Below are 5,972 nucleotides of genomic sequence, written 5' to 3' on the forward strand. Positions count from 1 at the left end.
AAATAAGTTATGATTATGAGCCAATCTTCTCTGAACTATCTCATTAAACACATTGCACCCAGGCCCTGCACTTTGCACCCATGGCAAGAGGAGCTATCTTGTGCATGGAAGGTCCATTCCTCTGGATTCCCATGGAGAAAAAAAAGGAGACATATCTTGCTCCAGAGACTGAGCATGGCACCAGAGCACTTGCTGCTGTAGCACAGGCTGGGAGGTAAGATGGAGTGGTTGTAACTCCCGATTTGGCTCTGTCCCTGTGAGGAGAGGCAGAGCGCCACCCAGCATAGTAATGATCCACCTCATCTTCAGCCTGGACCCCAGCAACGGTGAATTATGCCGTGGTACCGGAGGTATTGGCAGAGAAATATTGTGGGACACCTGAGGCTCTGCTCTTGGACTTATAGGTCAGTAGCCAAGGACTGCTCCCTGGGCACTGTAGATACCAGGCAGGGTCTGTGGTGCTAATGAACTCCATGCCCTGCAGTGTTCACCGCAGAGGTGCCCTTTGCCCCAGCGCCACCGACAATGTGGGATGTGCTTGTGTCAGCACACTCTGAGAGCTCTGCCCTGCAAAGAGCAATGCAGACTGGCCCCCTGGAAAGTACCCTCCTCCAGGACAACCAGAGCATGAGCCCTCCCTGCTCACCTGGGTAGTACGTGAGCAGTGCAAGGAGTAGCGGGGCCCAGGCCATGATGGGAGTCCAGACCAGCTCAGTTTCCTCAGCAAATGGGTGTCTGATGCAGAAACTCCAAGTCTCTCTTAAATGTCCAGAGCTGGAGAACAGCCCCTTCATGCAAATCTGCACCCTATGCACTGGCTGTTCCTCTCCGCACCTCCCTCCCCCTGGGACAGCCACAATAAGATTCATCCTTGTGTGCAGTTTGAACCCAGTGAGGACAACTCAGCGACTGACTTTCTGCTAGGCTCTTTCTTGGTGCAGGAAACTTTAATCTACCTTACAAATAAACCCACAAGATGAATCCCAAATCCTCACTAGCCGTGTTGGTCTGAGAAATGTAAAACTCTAGAACTCGCATGCCCTTCCTCCGGCTCAGGGGACATTAATTTACCATCTTTAATTTTTCCTGAGCCTGAGGAAGGGTGTGTGAGCCTGAAAGCTTGCAGAAAATATATTCCTTTTGTGATTTCTTAGTAGGTCTAATAAAAAGTATAATCTCAGAGCCAAGAGCTCTAGGGTTTTGCAAACCTTTATCTTCATTTTTACCACCATCAGGGATGCTTAGGTCCCAGTGGGCATTTGGATTCATAGCTATTTAAAGCCATACTCAGTAAGGGGCTAAATTTTCAACTTCAGTTTTCCTCTCCCAGGTAAGCAGCTCTTCCCAACAGGTGTGTGCACCCAAAATTGTTTCCCCTTTTTCCCCCCTAGAAAATATGCATATAATATCTCTCTAGTCACAGGGTGTAATGTCCTGAATCCACTTTGGACATGTCAATGCCGTCAGTGGCTGTTCTGTGAACGACAGGTCTAGTCACACCTCATAAATGGCCCAGCCCTCAAAGGTCACTGATGTCCTTCAGAGCCACAAGGTTCCCGGTAAGTGGCTCAAACAAGCTATTCCCTTCCCTGTCCTGTTGCAAGGGCTGAGTCAGTCACAGGGTGGAGTCAAGAAAACCACTCTTTTGGGTTTGCTAGCTGTGCCTGAAAGCAGGGCTAGGAACAGGAATTAGACCTAAACTGGTATAAGTGATCAGAAACCAGTTCAAATTGGTAACACAACAGAAGTTCAGTGCACATCTGTTGCTTGAAAAATGGCCAAAATCAGTTTAAGATAAACCTGGATGGATAAAGTATCAGATTTAACTGATACTGGTTAAATCAGTTTAGGAATGTCTGCCCCAGATCCATTCCAGATTCAAGATAACCCTCAGTCCCCCAGCATCCCAGGATGCTTTACACCTCCCCTGCAACTCCCCACCACAGGGTGGGTGGGCTAGGCTTTGCCCAAACTGTCTGTTCCAGCTGAGCAGGGAGGCATCCTCTAGCGCCCCTCAGCTTCTGGCCTGGGCCACTGCAGGTATGTGGCTGCATTTCTAGAAGCAAAGATGAATGTGTGTTCACTTGCTTCTTGGTTCAACTTATGCATCTTAGACTAACCTGCAAAGATTGCATTGATTCAGCCTCAGGCTCTTTGACTGTCTGAACTTAACCCAGATGGCCCCAAGACATGGGCAAGGAGGACATCTAGCGGCCACCAACACTCGCAGCCTTCATCTCCTACCACCTGTCTAAGAAGAGCATCTTTGTGGGGAGCATCTCCCCCCCTGTTCCCCGTCCAGTGCAGCACATGCCATGCAGCTCCTGTCAGGAAAGAAGTAAGGATACAGAAAAGAAAAAATAACCCAAGTCAGTGGGAGTGTGGGACTGCCTGGTTATTCTCCTGCTCACCGTGGACCCAACCTGCTTAGTTCTTCCCCAACACAAGGCTCTCTGTTCCTCAGGACTGTGGCCCCCTCCACACTCACCACTTCAATGCTACCCTGTCCCCGGCAGCTGCCACTCCAGGTTGGGACTGATGTCAGATCACAAGGTGGGCAGACCAAAACCTGATGACATTCAAAACAGAGAAATGCAATGTGCTCCACCTTGGGAGAAAGAACCTACATCATACTTACAGGCTCGGCAGTATGCACTCACTAGCATCACGACCGAAAGAGACTTGAGGGTCATGATTGAACACAAGAGGAATGTGAGCCACCAATGCAATGCCCACAGATGACCCGAGCAGGGTGTGGGGCCCGGGGCAAATCAGCCTGTATGGGGCCCCAGCCCCAAACGCAACGAAGCTGGCGGTGTATTTGGTGGCAGGGGAGGAGGGGGTGCCAAGCAGCCAGAGGTGAAGCTGGCAGCAGCACAGAGTCACTGCGGCTGCTCTGCCCAACTCCATGGGGCCCCCCAATGCATGGGGCCTGGGGCAGTCACCCCGATTCACCTGTCCCTAGGGACAGCCCTGGTGATGCCGCAGCCGGAAAAGCAAATAAAACTCTGGTTTGCATCTACCGATGCATGTCAAGCAAAACCCAAGAAGTCATCCTCCTGCTTTACTCGGCCTTGGTGAGGCCGCAGCTGGAGTACTGAATCCAATTCTGGGCTCCACACTTGGAGAAACTTGAGAGAGTCCAGAGACCCACACACATTATTAGAGGTCAAGAGAGCAGGTCTTATGAGGGGAGGCTGACAGGCACGGGACTCTTCAGCCTGGAGGAGAGAAGGCTCAGACGTGACTTGGTGGCAGCCTGTAAGTACATAAGGGGTGTGCATCAGGAACTGGGAGAACATCTGTTTGCCAGGGCACCCCAAGGGAAGACAGGGTCTAATGGTCACAAACTGCTGGAAGACTGTTTTAGACTGGACATAAGGAAAAACTTCTTTACTGTCTGAGTCTCCAGAGTCTGAAATAGACTCCCCGCCTCGAAGTGGTGCAGGCACCTACTGTGAATACATTGAAGAAATGCCTGGATGCTCACCTTGCTGAGGTCATCTGACCCCAGCTGACTTCCTGCCCTTTGAGAAGAGGGCTGCACCCAACGATCTCGTGAGATTCCCTCCAGCCCTAACATCCATGAATCTATAAATCTCCATCATCTCTCTAGGAATTCACTCCAGTGACCTGTCTAGAGAGGGGTCCTGGTCTCTCTTCACCAGTCTGTGTAAGTGCCTCTGGCCAACAGGCAGCCTCTCATCAAAATTATTTTCATATGGATTTTCTTGGCGACCTCACTATTAATGGTTCTACTACCCTGCATAATCTCTTCAGTGAAAGCCAAGCCTACTCCGTGACATGCTATGACTCCCAAAACCGCTGTGGCCACAGTGTTTCTAGTTTGGACATCAACACAATCAGGACTCTCCAGAAAGCCTCTCAGAGAAACACCTCATCTTCCAGCCCCTTCCCTTTTCTACACACCCCAACCTAACTGGACTTGTGAACACCAAATCCATCCTAGTTCCACAAATACAAGAGAAAGTGCTGGATATTCTGGAGGAGATGCAATAGAGGGGGTGTGCATATGAGCAGCTTCTCAATTGCCAGGTCCAACAGCTATAAAGTCCTTTCTGGCATGCAAACGGCTGGGGTTGCCAATGCCTCGGATCAGTGCTGTGCCCCATGGGTGATGTTGCCAGGGACAGGGGTAGGCACAGATGCATCCATTTGGACCTGTCTAAATCTAGCAGCAGAAATGGTGGCTGCTCCTTGCAACATCACCACCCTCCACAGGCCCCTGTGCAGTTGCATCCATGCATCCATCCCATAGCAGTGCAGGGCCCCTGGGGCTCCCCCTGGAGCTGTGTCCACAGGCATTCACAATACCATCAGAAAGATGGGAGCAGCCGTATCATTTAATAACATATTTCAGAGTGAAATGGTGAGGACTGGAGAGTGACAGTTCAATAAATCACCCAAATCGAGGCAGAATCACGACTCTGTGAACCACTGTAGACAGCTTGAGCAGCAGCAGGAGGTTTTGGTCTCAGGTCCCCTTTTGTCTGTAGCACTGTGGCATTGCTGCTGCTATCACAAGACAAACAGTAGTAATCAGCCTCATCATCAGTTTGGACTCCAGTGATGGTTAATGTGGCTGTATTAGCAGAACTGTCGATGGACCCTGAGAATCGGCTGGGGATCCCAGAGGGCCTTTGTGTATCCCCATATATAACCATCCCCGGAGCACTGCCAGGCTTCTGCTGGAACCAGGATACATAGGAGCTACTGATGCTGCCGCTGCTCCTGGTGCAGGAGACTGTCACGGTGCCTTCAGGAGAGGCTGACACGGAGGATGGCTGATTCAGCACAAACTGGGCACCAAAGCCTGCATAACCACCACAACAGCAGCTGATTCCTCCCAAGATATTTCCTGTTGTATTTCTAAGGCTCCCTGCCTTAAAATACCAACCCCAACGTGTAGACTCTGAATCCTGAAGTAGGGTAGAAAATATTTCTGCCTTTTACCCTCAGCAGGGAGCAATGATGTAGCAACATGAACGTGGGAACCAGTACGATCAGACTGTGTTGCATGGGATGTAAGCAGGCGGCAATGGAGTTGACACACTTGAGTTATGAAGCCAAAAGGGGACACACTGACCAGGGTCCCCAGAATTGCAGAGAGCTCCCTCTCTGCACCGGCCACACATGTGGAAGTGTAGCTGCAGCACAAACAGGCCATGCTGTGCACACCCTGGCTGGGAGCAGTGAACAGTCAGAGTCTGCACACAGGGAAGTCACTCGGCAGGGTCCACCAATTGCACTTGACATCCTCTATCCCAACAAGCCTCCAAACTGGGGGCAAAACTAGGGGCAAGGAGGACACTGAGCACTACCAGCATATTCTCAGCCTTCATCTCTTCCCACTGTTTAAGCAGAGGCCTGTTGAAAGGCTTCATCCTCTAAGCCATTTATTACCAGACAACTCTTTGTGGGGAACGTCTCTCCCCCACTCCCCTGTCTAGGCCTGCACATCCCATGACATCACTATTAGCAGAGAACTAAGGACACAGAGCAGAAATGAACCTCTTCTGCACGAGGTGTGGGACAACCTGCTCATGCCCCTGCTCTCTCTGTAGCTGAGCCAGCTGTTTTGTTCCTGCCCCGGCAGAAGTTCCCCATTCCCCAGGACAAGGCCCCTCACTCCAGCCTTGAGTGCTCCCCACCCATGATTTCATCTTCCCCTCAGCGCTCAGCAGCTCAGTTCTGCTCCCCTCCCTGCCGGCAGCCAATCCTGGCTGGGAATCAAGTCAGTTGTAATCTCTCAGGGAAATTGCTCCAGTGGCTTTCGTTAGGGGTGTTCCTGGTCTGTTTGCACCGGTCTGCAAACATAGCTCTTCGCATCAGGCATCACCCCATCAGGAACATCTCAAACTGATCCTCATGGCTTTATCACTATGAATGGTCCCACTGCCACTGGAAACAGTCTGCAGTGAAAGGCATGCCTGTCCAGCTCGTTACCACCT

Source organism: Alligator mississippiensis, chromosome 10 (assembly GCF_030867095.1).
Source record: "Alligator mississippiensis isolate rAllMis1 chromosome 10, rAllMis1, whole genome shotgun sequence".
Taxonomy (NCBI): domain Eukaryota; kingdom Metazoa; phylum Chordata; order Crocodylia; family Alligatoridae; genus Alligator; species Alligator mississippiensis.